The sequence below is a fragment of the Artibeus jamaicensis genome, unplaced genomic scaffold (genome assembly GCF_021234435.1).
Source record: "Artibeus jamaicensis isolate MK-2021 breed Jamaican fruit bat unplaced genomic scaffold, CSHL_Jam_final contig_519, whole genome shotgun sequence".
NCBI classification, from domain to species: domain Eukaryota; kingdom Metazoa; phylum Chordata; class Mammalia; order Chiroptera; family Phyllostomidae; genus Artibeus; species Artibeus jamaicensis.
Window position 1 is genome coordinate 48,844,753 of NW_026521871.1, and position 17,634 is coordinate 48,862,386.

Below are 17,634 nucleotides of genomic sequence, written 5' to 3' on the forward strand. Positions count from 1 at the left end.
TCCCGCCAATCTACCAGTTGACCACAGCAAGCCCAGGAGAGATCAGTCAGGCCTTCCCAGACAAGAACCAACTATCTCGGGGACCCGCTCAGCCCCTAAGTTTTGGGATGGTGTGTTATGCCACAGAAGCTAACCAGACACCTCCTATTACTCTGGATGGACCTTCATGTTCCTGTCTAGAGCCAGCCCCTGTACTTGCATGTGCCTCATCCCCTCTTGTAGCTTTAGAGATGCAGCTTTATCATTTCTCCCTCCTTTTTTCTGCATCAAAAATGCTTCCCATTTTAATGAATCATTTCTATTTACCAGGTTACAAACATGCTGTCATTTTTTCATGATGAAAAAACAAAACAAAACTTTCTTTTGACTCCATTTCCCCTGCCAGTTTCTGCCCCAATTCTCTATTTACCTTTGCAGCAAAAGGACTGCCTATTTTTATTTCCCCCCAATCCCTTTCCTCCTGTTCTCTCTGAAACGTATTCCAATCAGGCTTTTGCCTCCATCCCTGTAACAAAATTTCTCATGTTAAGGTCACCAGTGAGGTCCACGTTGCCAAACCCAGTGACCACCTCCCAGTCCACATCTTTGATCATTTAGCAGCCTATGACACAGCTGATCATTGTCTCCTTTTACATGCACTTTCTTTTTCATATATGTACACCATGCTCTTCTGGTTCCCTTCCCCCCTCTCTTGCAGCTCTTTCTTGGTCTTCATTTTTGTGTCCTGCTATTCTCCCCATGACCTTAACATGTCAGTGCTCTTGGACTCCCTCGTGGGACTCTTCTCCACCACCTCTGGTCATCTCACCTATCAACTACCAACTACCTGATCAGGACAATCAATTTCTACTTCCAGCCTATAACTCTCACCTAATCTCTAAACTCATATTTTCAATGGTCTACTTGATATCTCCACCTGGGATATAGAGGAGACATCTTGAATTTAACATATCCAAAGCTAAATTAAGATTTTTCTCATGCTCAAACCAGAGTCTTCCTCATGTCCATTGATGGAAACTCAATCCTTTCAGTAGCCAAGAAACCAAGAATTATTCCTATTTCTTTCATATCACATATCCAATGCATCAAGGGAAACACTGAGTCTACTTTCAAAGACAATCAATCTTAACACTTCCTTTGCTTCCACCTAGGTGTAAGTGACCATTAATTCCCCCGTTATTGCAATGCTTCCTAACTGATCTCCTGCTTCCACCCTTGCCATCCAATTTACAAAATAAATACATTAGCCCCGGCTGGTGTAGCTTAGTGGTTTGAGCGCAGGCCTGTGAACCAAAAGATCATGGTTTGATTCCAAGTCAGGGCACATGTTTGGGTTGCAGACCAGTTCCCAGCAGGGGACGCATGAGAGGCAACCATACATTGATATTTCTCTCCCTCTCTCCTTCCCTTCCCCTCTAAATAAATAAAATCTTTAAAAAGAATAAAATAAAAAATAAATAAATACATTAATTATGGATAAATTAGGGATAAAGAGAGAAGGGTTGTCCTAACCTTGTTCCAAAAAAGGAAGGATTTTTTGCTTCAACAACCTCCTGCCATAAAAGGGGTAGTTTCACTGTGATTACTATGAACTTCCCCACTTTTTAAGAACTGATTCAGACTTCCAGCCAAGATGGAGGCACAGGTAGACACATTGTGCCTCCTTGCACAACCAAAAGAAGGACAACAACAAATTAAAAAAAAAAACCAGAACTGACAGAAAATTGAACTATATGGAAGTCCGGCAACCAAGGAGTTAAAGAAGAAACATTCATGCAGACCAGTAGGAAGGGTGGAGAGGAGCAGCTGGGTAGAGAGGACGCATGCAAGGCGGCAGCTGGTGGACTGAGCGGTTCCACATTCTTCTGTGGATAAACAGGGAGGAACAACTGGGGAGCGAGACAGATCACACAACCCAGGGTTTTAGAGCCAAGAAATAAGGCCTCAAACCACTGATTAAAAACACCCGTGGGAGTTGAGGGAGCAGCGGGAGAAACTCCCAGCCTCACAAGAGAGTTCATTGGAGAGACCCACAGGGTCCTAGAATGTACACAAACCCACCCACCGGGGAATCAGTACCAGAAGGGCCCAGTTTGCTTGTGGGTAGCGGGGGAAGTAACTGAAAACCAGCAGAGAGTGGAGCAGGTGGCATTGTTCCCTCTCGGACCCCTCCCCAACATACAGAGTCACAAGGGAGGGATGTGAGTTGGCCCGGCCTGGTGAACATCTAAGGATCCTCCCCTCACTACAAAACAGGTGCACGGAGAGAAAAAAAAATGGCCCAAATAAAAGAACAGATCAAAGCTCTGGAAAAAATACACTAAGCAAAAAAGAGATAGACAACCTATCAGATACACAGTTCAAAACACTGGTAATCAGGATGCTCACAGAACTGATTGAGCTTGATCGCAAAATGAAGGAACAAATAAAGGCTACCCAAAATGAAATAAAGCAAAATACGGAGGGAACCAACAGCGATGGGAAGGAAACCAGGACTCAAATCAACCGTTTGGACCAGAAGGAAGGAAGAAACATTCAACCAGAACAGAATGAAAATACAAGAATTCACAAAAATGAGGAGAGGCTTAGGAACCTCCAGGACATCTTCAAATGTTCCAATGTCCAAATCATAGGAGTGCCAGAAGGAGAAGAGGAAGAGCAAGAAATTGAAAACTTATTTGAAAAAATAATGAAGGAGAAGTTCCTCAATCTGGCAAAGGAAATAGACTTCCAAGAAGTCCAGGAAGCTCAGAGAGTCCCAAAGAAGTTGGACCCAAAGACAAACACACCAAGGAACATCATAATTACATTAGCCAAGATTAAAATAAAGGAGAGAATCTTAAAAGCAGCAAGAGAAAAAGGAGACAGTTACCTACAAAGGAGTTCCCATAAGACAATCAGCTGATTTCTCAGAAGAAATCTTGCAGGCAAGAAGGGGCTGGAAAGAAGTATTTGAAGTCATGAAAGGCAAGAGCCTACATCCAAGATTGCTCTATCCAGCAAAGCTTTCATTTAGAATGGAAGGGCAGATAAAGCGCTTCACGGATAAGGTCAAGTTAAAGGAGTTCATCATTACCCAGTCCTTATTACATGAAATGTTAAAGGGTAAAGAAGATAAAAAATATGAACAGTAATATGACAACAAACTCAGTTATTAACAACCAAACCTGAAAAAAAAAACTAAGCAAACAATAGAACAGGAACAGAATCAAAGAAATGGAGATCACATGGTGGGTTATCAGCAGGGGAGTGGGAAGGGAAGGGAAGAGAGTGGGAAAAGGTACAGAGAATAAGTAGCATAAATGGTAGGTAGAAAAATAGACGGTGGGAGGTTAAGAACAGTACAGGAAATGTAGAAGCCAAAGAGCTTATACATAAGATCCATGGACATGAACTGAAAAGAATTCAGGTGGGAGTGGGTATGCAGGGCGGAAGGGAATAAAGGGGGAAAAATGAGACAACCGTAATAGCAGAATCAATAAAATATTTTTAAAAGAATTGATTCACTTTATAAACTGATTCACTTTAAGAAATGTGGCTTCAGTGTTAAAGGAAGGAAGAACAGCCAGTTACACCAGCAGCTGAATTTCTCATGAAGCCCAGAGAGCAGCTTCTGTGAGCAGCCCAGCATGTCCATGATTCAAGTCTGGGACCAGCAGAGGCAGCTCTCTTAAGGAAACCTTACCCTCTTGTGGGAAGGAGCTGGGCCAGTGATCTGGAGCCAGCTTTGCAATCTCTACTAACCCAAAACTCAGCACCTTTAAAATGTTTTCACCCCTAGTGAGGCCCTGTAAGCTCTTATAGGGTAGAATTAAGGAGTGCTTCAGAAAAAAGCTTTTTGAGGACAATGAATCCTGGGAAAAGGTCACTTTAAGTGAATCCATTTAAATGGGAAGCAAGATTTTATAGTAAAGAGTGGGAGTTAAGGGGAGTGTGAATCAGGGCTTTGTCTTTAAAATAACTAAAAATTATGATAGTAAATTTATTTTATATTTTATATTTTATATTTAACTACAATTTTATTATAACTGCAACTATAGACTAATCCTTAGAACAAAAATGTGAATCATGACCTGCTTCGGGCATGCTTTATTCTGGAAAACAATTTGTAACATAGCAAAGCATGACACATCACTTCTCATCTGACCTTCACAGCAAGGTTTTAAAGAAAGGAAATCTTGCAAACTAGTCAAAGGCTTTCTCACTTTTCCCCAGGAACCTCTCCTCACTCTTTGAATTTCTGAACATCCCTTTCTGAAGCCTCCAGCATGTCATCATCTTTGTTGATTTTCTTTCTCAGTTGTAACCAAACAAACTCTGCCAGACCTTCACTGCTTGGAGGCTTTCTAATAATTATTGAATCAGCCCTCCACCATCCCTTTATTATTATAGTAAAATCCTACATCTTTTAAAGACTGGCAGTTTCTCTTGGCAACTGGCTGGCACAGCAATCACAGTGAAGAGATCTGAGGTTATTGCTGGAGGAAGACGGATGCCAGTGTTAAGCCCCAGGGAGATGTGCAGGGGGGACTAGCTTTATAAGTATTTGTTTGTTCCTGAGCATTTCATGCTGGGGTGACCTTTATTGTGGGGTGTTCCTAGAGTAAATACTCTGATAACAAGGTTCCCTTGCACTCAAAAACAGGAGTTGGCATTGAATTTCTGAGTTAAAGTACTCTACTCAGAGAAGTTTGAATGGTCCACCCCTGCTAAAGGTGGTCAGCTGCAACCTGTGCGATGCTGGCTGAGGGACTAAGGCCCATCCAGGCTGTAGACTCCAGATCCTGTGTATTAAAACCCTAAGGTGGTGTTCAACACCTAAACCTAAAGCCCTGGGGTGGGGGGAAACCCACAAATATCTACTTTGTGAGTACTGCCATCTACTGAAGTTAAGCTTCACTACCAATTTCACTGTCGCTTACATTATAACCGACTTAGGGGGCACTGCAGTTTGACTTGGATGGGTCTGTCATTCACAACGAACCTCTTTTAATCACACCTGAGTTTACACTAGTGGGGTGATTTTTGGAAAGTCCCTAGTAGACTCAGGATAGGGGCTGGTTGCCAGAGACCAACAACCTTGTGATTAGAGGATTGGAACTTTCAGCCCCACCCTCTGACCTCCAGATAGGGGAGAGAAGCTGAAGTACATGTTGTTGCTAATGGTCAAAGATTTAATCAATCATGCCTACATAATGAAGCCTCCATAAAAACTCAGAAGGACAGGGTTCACCCCTGGCTAGTGTGACTCAGTGGATTGAAGGCCGGCCTGCGAACCAAAGGGTCACAGTTCAATTCCCAGTCAGGGAACACACCTGGATTGCAGGTCAGGTCTCTAGCAGGGGGCACATGAGAGGCAGCCACACACTGATGTTTCTCTCCCTCTCTTTCTCCTTCCTTTCCTCTCTCTCTAAAAATAAAAATAAATAAAAAATCTTTTTTTAAAAAGAAGGACAGGACTCAGAGGTCTTCCAGGTTGTCAGCAACCTGGAGGTGCTAGGAAGGCAGTGTACCTGGAGAGGGCATAAAAACTTCACGAGTCTCCCCCCACACCTTGTCCTGTGCATCTCTTTCATATGGCTGTTCCTGAGTTGTATCCTTTATAATAACCAGTAACAGTAAGTGAACTGTTTTCCTGAGTTCTGTAGGCTGCTCTAGCAAATTAATCGAACCCAAGGATGGTGCTGAGGGAGCCTTCAATTTATAGCTTATTAGAAGCAAGGGTGACAACTTGGACTTGTGATTGTTGTTTTGCGGAACTGAGCCCTTAACCCGAGGGATCTGATGTTATCTCCAGGTAGATAGAGTCAGAAGTGAGTTAAATCACAGGATATCTATCAACATAAGAAGGTCCAAACCTGTAGAGAATTTTTATAAGAATTTATTAGAGCCAAACTGACAACATTGCTAGAAAGCAAGATCTGAAAAATGCTATAGAGAACGACAGCTTTGCCATTTCTTGTCTATGTTTGGAATTTAGGCAAGAGCAAAAGGAAGATTAAAGGAAGGTAAGGAAAGTCAGGCAGGAACTGGATTACAGGGTAGTTAACAAGATTTCTCGCTCTCTTGAGGGTGACTGCGCTGGGGACAGGATCAGGTTGTTACAGAAAGGTTGGCAAAAAGTATTTAAGTCCTCATTTCCTGAAGCAGGAAGTCAGTGGATAATCACTAACTCTGAAAAAGAAGATACAGAAAGATAAGCCTGTCATTTGGAGATATGGAAATGAAGAAGTGGAAGTGGTGGCCTGTGGGAAGGGGGAAATGGAGAAGTAGGGGCTAGTGTTTTCCCAGGAAGCCCTATAGGGCTATTTGACTCTTTGCCTCTAATCATGTATAATTTTTTAAGATAAAAATTCAAAATAGAAAAATATAATACAGGTAGGAGTTTCAGTATTTTTTTTCTTGACCTCAACTTTGAAAACCTCTGCATTGACAACCAGCTCCTCATGGGTGAGGCCCTGTGCCCCTGGGAGCCGTCACAGTGCCTGGGGACAAGCTGGGCTTACTGCGCAGGTTTGGGAAATGAATAGATGAATGAAGAGGAACAAACAAAAGCAACATTTCTTAAGAACAGGGGTTTCAAGTTATCTTTCGATCCTAGCATATAGGTGTGATCTAATTTGTTCAGGGTAGACATGTAGGAGGTACAGTATTTCCATATCTTATACATCTATTTTTTTCTGTGCAAAAAGAATAGAATCTGCAAAATGGAATTGACTAGTTCATAAGAGAGAGCATTTTGCTTAGCCTTATGATTTGGAGACCATCATCATTTTAAATTTGTATTTAAGAAGTGCAGTTGTGGCCCTGGCTGGTGTAGCTCAGTGGATTGAGCGAAGGCCTGCAAGCCAGAGAATCGTGGTTTGATTCCCAGTCAGGATATATGCCTGGGTTGCAGGCCAGTTCCCGGCAGGGGACACGCAAGAGGCAACCATACAATGATAGTTCTCTCCCTCTCTCCTTCCCTTCCCCTCTAAAGATAAATAAATAAATAATCTTAAAAAAAAAAAAGAAGTGCAGTTGTCCCCTACTATATCACGGTTCACTTATTGTGGCTGTATCAAACCCAAGATACAGTGAAGCCGCAAAAAGTGAACCGTGATATAGTGAGGGACAACTGTATACTTCACTGGTAAGTACCCATATAGAATTTTATATGTTGTTAAAATTACGTGGGTTTAAGAGTGCAGAAAGTGTTTAAGGGCATATGAAGTGTTTATAAGAGTGTGAGAAAGGTTAATAAGAGAGTAGGAAAGATTTATAGGAGTGTGCGAAGGGTTTATAAAGTCTTAAAATATATATAAATAATAGAATACATATAGTGCTGCTACTTCACAGATTTTCACTTATCGAGGGGGTCTCTGGAACATAACTCCCACAATAGGTGAGGGATCACTGTAGAAGATTCTCAGTGCGGGGGGGGGGGGGGGGGGGGGGGGAATAAAAGAATCACAGGGTAGGATTGCTGAGGAGGAATACATGTGGTGTGAAGAAACACCGCTGTCTATTTGAGGACCACTAATATTCATAGGAAGCCAAGAAGGTAGAGTCAAGAAGATGGTTTGTTGTTCTAGGTCTGCAATTTACTCACCTAACACAGCACTTGGTCTCGATTCCCTGTTAAGTAAGAGGGCTGCACTTGACAGTCACCAAGATCACAATTAAGTCTGAAAATCACTGTGTGTGCTACAAATAACATTCTGAATGACAAAAGCAAGGCAGACTGATCTAGACAAGGTAACTCCTTTATCTTTAAAACAGAAATAAAAACATTTTGGAAATGAAAACATTTGATTTGTTTTTTTAGATTTACAAATTAAATAGTACATAATCCTATTTGTTGAATAAAATTAGCATACTGGTGCAGTTTCTTTACATGCAAATACCATGATGTTTTTATTTGGGCTCCCTGCCAACAGCTTTCCTGCTTCATAAATTCTATTTAAGATGCTGCTTTCTCTTCCTGATGTCTATGTGGCTGAAAAAAAAAAAGGGAAATATGCTTAAGTAATAAATGATGATCCTCATCTCTTACTTTTGCTTAGGTTCATTTCTATGGTTTCTAGTGCAATTATGTTTCTTTACTAAGGATGGCTAAAAACATATCTGCAGTAAGAGCTTGTAAATGCAAAGGTAAATGCTTGATTAGCTGCAATTAGGAACACATGAAAATAAGCACCAGGTGACAGTTTGCACTATACATCAAAGAGCATTAATGGAGGTGACAGGAGCATATATTTCTCTTTTAAAAAATAACCAGGTAACAAAAAGTCATCAATAATGCCACCACTTAGAGAAAACCACCTTTAATAGACTGAATCATTAATGGTGTCGCTAATTTTTTTTTCTTGGCAGATATAGCAAATGTAGCAGTTCAAAGACATTTCAAAGGCTTAGCACACATACAAAGTCACATATACACAAAACTTTTTATGTACCATAGCTAAACTATGGGGGGAACAGCCCCTGCCAGAGATCCAGCAGAGAGGAAGCAAGGAGGAAGTCCCCTGGCTCCTTCCTTTCTTTTTCTCTGGTCTCCCAGTAGTGCCTCCCATTGGCTGAACCAGCCAGAGCCCAGCAGACTTGAGAGTCTGGAAAATGCAGCCTGCAGGGGCCAAGCCCCAGGCAATCACAGAAGGGACAGGGCGAGGCATAAAGCACAGGGTCAGCACAGTCCACCCCTTTTTCTACTCAGTGTTTATTCTCATCCTTCAACCCATACCTAACTCTCATAAAGTTACTTTGTGCTTCTACCTAACACAAAACTGTAGTGTGAGTGCCTGACATTAAGCTTTTGATTGCCAAGGCATCCATTCCAAAAGACATCCGTGAACATATTTCTAGCTACATGACACAGCTACTAGGAAAACAAACAGAAAAGAAATTAGGCCCTCCCCACCTATGAAGGTCCCTCTTTCAGAAAACCCTGGGTAACCTAGATAACTGACTGGTTGAATGAATCTGCTTCTTCCTTCCCATCCCCTATTTCCTGCTCTTATGCTTTAAAATAGCTCATAAAGAGTAAACCCACGAAACCCTACACAGCCTACCCTCAGACCATAATAAAGGCAGAGACCCAGGTCCCCCCTCTACCCCCAAATGTGATGCTCAGATATGCCACAACATAGGTCCTATTGGGGGAAATGTGTGCGGTAGCTTGCTAAGAGTAATAGGGCAGGGGGAGTGCCTCAGGCATTCCTAGCTGATAAATCACTCTCAATAAACTGGAACAAACACAACACGTTAGGCAGAAGGTATGTCGTACAAGTAAAGATGCTCTTACCCTCTCTCCAACAAGGGGAAGCAAGTGCTATCTATCATGTTATCCACATCAAGTCTAGGATCTCCAAGGGGTATACAGTACCATTGGGTCTGGGTATGTCTCCGCATAACCTGGTTGCCATTGAATTAAATTATAAAGTTAAGCACCACCAAAACTCTTTGAAAAAAATACAGGCAAGGTTGGGGGGTGGCATCACTAATTAAAAACATTAGAAGTTCCCATCTTCCTATCTGATCACAAGGCCACTGTGGACATTTCACACATCCTTCTTCCAATGTAACCCTTGCCTCCAATCACAATCTTGGCTGGTTAAAGTTCTTTGCCCAGTGAGGCAACCCCAACCTTCATTTTTAATGGGTTTCAGTCCTTAATAATCCTCCCTTTGGGGGTTGTTATGATCCATCTCCCCCACACTGATCTTTCTCTCTGAACATGCAGGCATTCAGAGGTGTTTCAGTGAATCCCCATTCCAGACATAGTGTTATCTGTTTCCACTGTGTAGAAATGCCTCCAGCTCAGTGGAACCATTGTTGTGTATCCTGATGGAAGCCTTCCACGCTTGGAAACTAAGACTTCTAGAGAAGAGGAGCCAAGGCTACAAAGAGAAGCCAAACTCTTGCAAGTGGGTTATTAGTTGTGAGAAGCCCCTCCTACTTTCACTCCTTGGTTTTCAATCTGTGTGTTCTTGCCATGTGAGAAAAGGCAATGCATATTGATTTTTGGTTCAAATCATATCCTGTAAGAGCACTCCAACTTGGCAAGGCGTTATCGCCCAGCCGGTGCTGTAACTGAGTCTTCAGCAGACCATTCCAACATCTTATCAGACCAGCTGCTTCTGAATTCTGGGACACATGGTAAGAATAAGTGGATCTCTTGCTGCATTTATTTATGGTAAAATTGGTTCCATGTTTGGAAGCAACATTGTGTGGGACACCTTGATGATGAATAGAAATGCCATAAACCCATGGATAATGGTACTGACAGAAGCTGATGGACAAAGTAAAATAATCCATACTCAAAAAAATCAGTGAGGACAAACTACTATCTACTTGATGATGGAGGGACTCCAATACAACTGACTTACTACCAGGTGTCTGAGTTTTCCCTCAAGGGAATGATGCCATATGAGGGGCTAAGCACTGGCCTTTACTGTGAGTATATTGTACACTCAACAGTGACAATAGCCAGATCAATCTTAGTGTGAGAAAAAGTCCACATTCTTGTGTCCAAGCCTGACCTGCATTGTTGACGTCATGGCCACTTTATACATGAACCCATTCAGTAAGCAACAGAGTGGCTTAAAAAAAGGACACCCAACTTACATCCACAGGATGGTCATCTTGATTATTGTTCACCTGATTACTGTGTGGCTCCCCTGATATGGATGTCTTTTGGTCAGTATTTGTATTGGGTATAAATATCTTTATACTCTGTGCCTCTGCTAGGTCAGGTTTCCCAGAACTAGAGCCTGAGAGAGGTTCATAGACATATGATTTATTTTTAAAGCTTTCTTAGGAGAATCTGATCAGAGAGTGAGAGAAACAGAGTAGGAGAGAAAGGAGCTCTGCAAGAACGTGGCTTCAAGTGAAATCTAGTTTTGTCCTGATCCAGTGGGAAACTCTGGAAGATCAGTTGTAACAGAATTTTTCCCACCCTGAGCCAAGAGGAAAAGCTTTTGTAGACCCATCTTAGTCAGTCATTACGCTGCTTTTACTACCCTGGCTGTGGGCTTCCGGGGCAGTAAAAACAGCATAATTTCCAGGTACCTCTGGGTAAGACAGCTTCAGTTTTTCAAGCGCAATCCTCCTGGGAAAGTTGGAAGTATGAGACGTTGCCTGAACACCCATATCAATTCAGAGATGTGCACACAAGCTAAGCATTAAAAGATTCCTTTTCTGGTGGCCTTTATCACCTCTCATAGACCCAAACTTCCAATTGGTCATTTTCTTTTAGAAGGGACAACCTCTAATATTTATATTGTGTGTGATGTAGTACTGATTAATTCTTTCAGCCTTTGCAAGTCTGAAAACATTTTTATTACACATTCATTTTTGACAGATATTTTTATTGGGTATAAAATTTTAGATTGATAGGAGTTTGGGTTGATTTTTTTTTTTTTTAGTATTTTAAAGATATTGCTCCATTATTTTTTCACTTGCATTGCTTTCAACAAGAAATCTGAAGTCATCCTTAGCCTTTTTCCTCAATGTGCAGCATACCTTTTTTTTCTCTGGCTATTTTTAAGATTTTCTTTTTATCATTTGTTTTAAACAATTTGATTGTGATTAAACTTAGTGTCATTTTCTTCAATTTTTTGGTGCTTGAGTATATGTGGGGCTTCTTAGATATATAGATTTATATTTTTCCATCAAATTTGGGAAACTTTCAGTTATTATTCATTTAAATATTTTTCTGTTTTTCCCTGGCTCTCCTCTCCTTTGGGAATGCCAACCATACTTATATTGACTATTCAAAGTTGTCCTACAGTCGATGTACATTTTAATTTTCATCTCTGAAAGCTTTATTTAAATCTTTGTTTTTACATCTTCCATGTCTCTAAGTTTTTGAACATATGTTTAGAGGTATAATAATTGTTTTAATATTGTCTGCTAATTCTAATATCTGTGTCAATCCTAGCTGGTTTCAACCAAATAATCTGTCTCCTCATTATGGATCATATCTTCCTACTTCTTTGCATTGCCTGGCAATCTTTTATTAGATGGCACATGTTGTAAAATTTACTTTGTTAGGTATGGATATTTGTCTTCCTATAAACATTCCTGAGCTTTGTTTTGTGATACTGTTAAGTTACTCAGAAAGAGTTTGAACCTTTTGGGTCTTGCTTTTAAGATTTGTTAGGTGGGATTCCAACAGTGTTCATTTAGGGTTAATTATTTCCCATCACCATGGCAAGACTCTTCTGTGTGCTGTGCTAAGTGGCCTGTGAACCTTCAGGTTTCCCAGTTTGGCTGGTGGGAACAGGCACCATTCCTGGTTCCATGTGATTACTGGGCATTGTAACCTCTCACCCTTTTGGATACTTTCCCTGACGTCAGGTTGTTTCCTCAAATACATTCCCTGATCATCAGTATTGTGCTAAGTACTTGAGGAGAACCCTCTATGGGTGTATGGGTTTCTCTGTGTGCAGGTGTCTCCTCTTTGCTGAGCTGTCTTGAGAACTCTAGCTTATTTTCTTCCAGACTCTTCTACTCCTTCTCTTCAACTCAAGGAGCCTACCAATCTCTGTCTGGGTTCCCCTTCCTGTACCATAGCCTGGAAACTCTCTCAAAGTTGGGCTCACATCCCTCATTTCCCATCAGGGATCACTGTCCTTCGTTGCCTATGACTTGAGTGTCTTGTTTCATATGCTTTGTCTGGTTTTTGGTTGTCCACATAGGAGGACATATTTAGTTCTGGTTAGTCCATCTGGACCTGAATTGGAAGTCCTCTCTGTTGGCATTTGTATAAATTCCTTATTTCCATTGCCCAAGGTTAATTTGCTGTTTTCCTAACCTTTTGAGTAAGATTTTAAAAAAGATTTTATTTATCTTTAGAGAGAGGGGAAGGGAGGGAGAGAAACATTGATTTGTAAGAAATACAACAATGTGTGAGAGATACATGGATTGGTTGCCCCTCGCACACCCCCAACTGAGGACCTGGCCTGCCACCTAGGCATGTGCCTGACTGGAAATCGAACTGGGGACCTTTCAGTTTGCAAGCTGGCATTCAATCTATTTGAGCCACACCATCCAGGGAAGATTTTTAATTCATATAATATCACTCTTTCTTATTTATAATGATATTCCTTTTCACCATAGTTTTAATCATAACTCATAAATTTTGCCACATAAGGTTTTTCTTATTGCTTTCATTTTCTCAGTAGAGAAAATTTTTAAATTCCCAAATGTGTGGTATTGTTGGATCATTTACACTATTGTTATTATTAACTTGTACTTTCCCCATGTTATGATTAAAATCTGTTGGGAAGCATACCCCATAGTGGTTAACAGCTTGTATTCTTGAGTCAGGAGGCTGGAATTTAAATCCATGCTTTTTTTTTCTGTTTGTTTCATCTTGGGCAGAATATTTAACCTCAGACTCAGTTTATTCATTTGTGAAATTGAGATACAATAATACCTACCTCACATGATTGCCCTAAGAATTAAATTAAGATAATATGTATAAACTTTTAGCACACAGTAAATATTCAGAAAATCTTAGTTAAAATTGATATTTGGAGGAATTTATACAAGATTCTTTGTGATCAACTTTTGGCATTCAATTGGCATTAGCAAGGATTTTTTAAAAAACAATACTCTCTTTAGGTATAAAGTTCAATACAGCAGCACATGCACTTGATCCTAGCTCTCTACCTCCTCAGCGCTCTGAGTTTACCTGCAGCTGTAGGGGAACCTGGACATCTCAAGAACATACACATCCCTGCTTCCCTACCTGAAGCTGCCCTGCGGGGTTTCAGACTTAAAACCCTCAGAAACCATTCTCAACCAGTGAGGGACTGGAGAAAGTAGTTTCCAGCTTTGCTGTTCCTTGAGAGATCAAATCTAAGGTGCATTGTACCTGTTCCTCAGAGAATCCCCAGAGGAACCAAGCTTCAGTTATCCACAGGGGAAACCTACTCATCTCTGCATCCTGGATGGGGATTTCTTCCTTCCTGTATTGCTCTCCCTGCTCTTTTTCTTGTGCATCCTGAGACTACCTCCTACATAAACCATCTGCACCAAGATTCACCTCAGAATCTGCTTTCTGGAGGAACACAGATTAACTATATTAGATTATCCTTGCAATTGTATTGTTCACATCCTCTAAGCAGTGGTTCTCAAATCTCATTTCATATTATAATAAACTAGAGAACAATAATATAAAAATTTCTTGGACTTGTCAAGTTTTTTAAAATCCAGACTTAGTAAGGAGAGACTTTATTTGAAAAGATTATTGCAAAGGGGAGAGGGGTGAAAGAGACCATTCCACCAATTCCACTAAGCAGAAGAGGACTCCTGCAGTATGGAGAGCCCTGACCATGCCTTCTCCAGGGTTAGCCTAAAAGAATTTTTTAATTTAATTATTGTTCAAATACAGTTTTCTGTTTTTTACTCCCATCCCAGTCCACCCCCCCCAGTGCTCCCCACCTCCCTCCCATTTTCACCCCCCTTAGTTGTTGTCCACGTGTCCTATAAACTAGTGCCTGTAAATCCTTCCCCTTTTCCCCCTGAAATTCCCTCCCCTCTCCCCTCTGGTCACTGTCCCCTTGTTCTCTATTTCAGTATCTTTGTTTTTATTTTGCTTGCTTGTTTTGTTGTTTAGCTTCCTGTTAAAGGTGAGATCATATGGTATTTGTCTTTCAACACCAGACTTATTTCACTCAGCATAATACTTTCCAGTTCCATCTATGCTGTTGCAAAGGGTAGGAGCTCCTTTCTTTCTGCTGCACAGAATTCCATTGTGTATATGTACCATAATTTTTGATCCATTCATTTACTGATGGGCACCTAGGTTGCTTCCAGAATTTTCATAGCAGAATGTTTGTTTACAGAGAGGAGTAAATGAGACCAGGAAGAGCAAGGGTGATCTGATAGGACAGTAGATCAGAGAAAGATTAGCCCTGAGGCCAGCCTTTTCTTAGGAGAGGTGGTTAGTAGAAGTTAGGTAGCCGTGTGCTGGCTCAGGATGGGGGGTAGGGGGAGGCCCTACCTCAAGGTCCTGGCAGAACGTTAACAAGGTTAACACGCATTTTGTTCTGATTGCTCAGTGGAAACAAGTAGTTCAGCTGATTATTTATGAGGCTGTGTGCATGTGTGTGTTTCTTAACTGTCGCTGTTTCCAGGAACACCCAGCTCAGGTAAAATTCAACATTGTCAAGATGAAGCCTGGACAACAGTATTTTCTAGAAGCTCTCCAGTAATGTATAGGTTATAAGACAGAGAGACTATATTGAATAACTGAAATGTATTGTTCGTATTCAGAACCTAATTCAAACAGACCTATTTTTAAAGATGACATTTATGAGACAATTGGAAATTTTACCACTGACTCTTTCATGAAGTTAAGAAATTACCGTTATTTTTTAGGTGTAATAATGACATTGTACTAATGAATTTTTTATTAAAAAAATTATCACTGTATTGTGGTTATAATTTTTTAAGACAGTCCTTATATTTTAGAGACACTCACTGGAGGAAATATAGATAAATAATGATTTCTGGGATTTGCTCCAATATCAAAAGGGGAATGGGGTAGGGAATTAGTTGGTCACGAATTGTTAACTGTTGAAGTTGGACAGTGGGTCCTGTGAGGTCAGCAGGCTAGTCTATTTTGCATATGTTTGAAATAAAAGCGCTTTTGGAAAGAAGCTCCCAAACTGCTCTTGATATGCAGATCATGCTGGAAAACGTTTCCGGCCTTACTTTTTGTCGGCTCAATTGTCAAAGCCAGGAGGGGGTTTGGTTAAGGACTCTCCCTCCCCTGACTGCTGCATTTCCACCTGTTTCTCCTTGTATTCCCTGCAATGCCCGATTTATACATTTCGCTAGTTTATTATTTGTCACACTAGGGTTTATGAAAGATTCCCTTTTATTTTTCTTGAACAAATGATATATGCTCATGGCAGAAGTAAAGAAAAAATCAAGCCATGGACAAAGGCTGACATTGAAAAGTAGGTTTCCCCTTCATCTCAGATCCCACTCCCCAGTGCCAGCCACAATTACCCATTTCTCCTGTCCCCATCAAGGGGCAGTCGGTGTGTCTGTGAACATATGCATGTACATATGTACACACACTTGCATGTCCTTTTTGACGTGTCATTGGGACCCCGGGATTTTACAGTCTGTCGGACTTCTTGCACTTACCATGTAAGTCTTGTGCAGAACCTGTTTTGGTGCATGCGCAGCTCTGCACTGTAGCAGACCCTCACCCTTACTCATCCTTTTTCTGTGAGAGCTACTTTATAACTCGACAAATCACCCATCGCAGGTAACAGTGCAGAATAATTCCTGTGAATTTGTTACAGAACAAGAGGTCCGAGGGAGGGGCAATACAATATTCGGCCCACCTAGGGATGTCGAAAACTGCTATACAACAGGGGCCCCTCCCCAAAACAAAATACTAATATCTACTGGGCTCTTCTGTCCGCCGCCAATTGGAAAGACATCTCTCAATGCCAGAGATTTGTGAAAAGGAAACAAAATGTTTATTTAATGCTATTTAGGCCTAACACCACCACTAAAATAGCAAAGTCCTTTAGGGTGTACACCTACACCCACATAGCTCTCCCTTCTCCCACTGTCCCAACTCCAGGTACCGTAAATCAGGAAAAGAGCACACGTCTGTGTTTCAGGCCGCTGGCACTGTCAGCTGTGTCAATGTGCAGGATCTCGAGTTAATCCAGAGTACTGTGGTATCCTCTCATGGTTCACTGGCAAGAGTCCTTTGTACCCAGTTCCAGTCAAAGTCTCTCTTGCTTTCCAGGCCATGTGGCCAAAGGGGGCACCCCAAAGCTGCGTGGGCCTCTTCTACCAAAGCTGCAGGGTTTCACGCTCCACCAAAAGCCCATTGTCTTTCTTCGTCACCTGGCTGCAGGGACCTCCATTATAGCAAAACTGCGTGATTTTCCCCTTCACCTGGGCAGTTATCCCCTCATGTCCTGGAGCCCATCTTTTCCAAGCTCTCACACAGGCCTTCTCACTCAGGAGCACAGCCCCTAGTTTCATCCTGAGTCCCAGCTACTCCCTTCTCCCTGGCTCCAAACTTGGCCACTGCTATTTAACATATCTATGAAACCAGTTAAAGGTTATAGATATGTTAAATAATCATTACAGAGGTTAGCTGCAAAACTATTGCTATTCGAAACAATTCTCAATGGCCCTGCTCCATTTGTCCCTTCCCCCTGGGGGGGGCGGTGAGAATACCTTACATGTCTCTCCAATATTCCTATACACTTTGAATTCTGGACACCATTCCAAATCTTTTTTGGGGGCCCACCCCCTGGCTGCACCCTGTATCAAATTCACATGCAGAGCAGTTCCGTCAGGTGGAGAGACCACCTCGCCCGCCCAGTGGAAACACCAGTTTGGCCCTCATTTGCATGCTCACTTCCACACTCCTTTGCTCTGCATGAATTTGTGCTTCTTTACCTTCTCCTTTGAATCAGCTAAGACATCTGCCTACTTCCTCCATTGCAAGCAAAACAGAAAACCTTTAACTTGTGTTCATTTCATACCTGTGTAAGATGGTGCAGGAGATTTGTAATGGGGTCCAGAACTCAGGGTGTCCAGGAAATATTAAAAATATGGGATGTCCTCATCCTTACAAGTCTGAGCTGGGGGGATGGGATACAT

At 41.5% G+C, this 17,634-nt stretch overlaps 1 protein-coding gene across 1 annotated transcript in view; it reads right to left on the reverse strand.

The window, feature by feature from the left end:
- The window catches only part of SCN11A (sodium voltage-gated channel alpha subunit 11), a 133,597-nt gene that overhangs the window by 106,920 nt on the left and 9,043 nt on the right, over window positions 1-17,634 (reverse strand). The gene's annotated exons all lie outside the window — the stretch shown is intronic.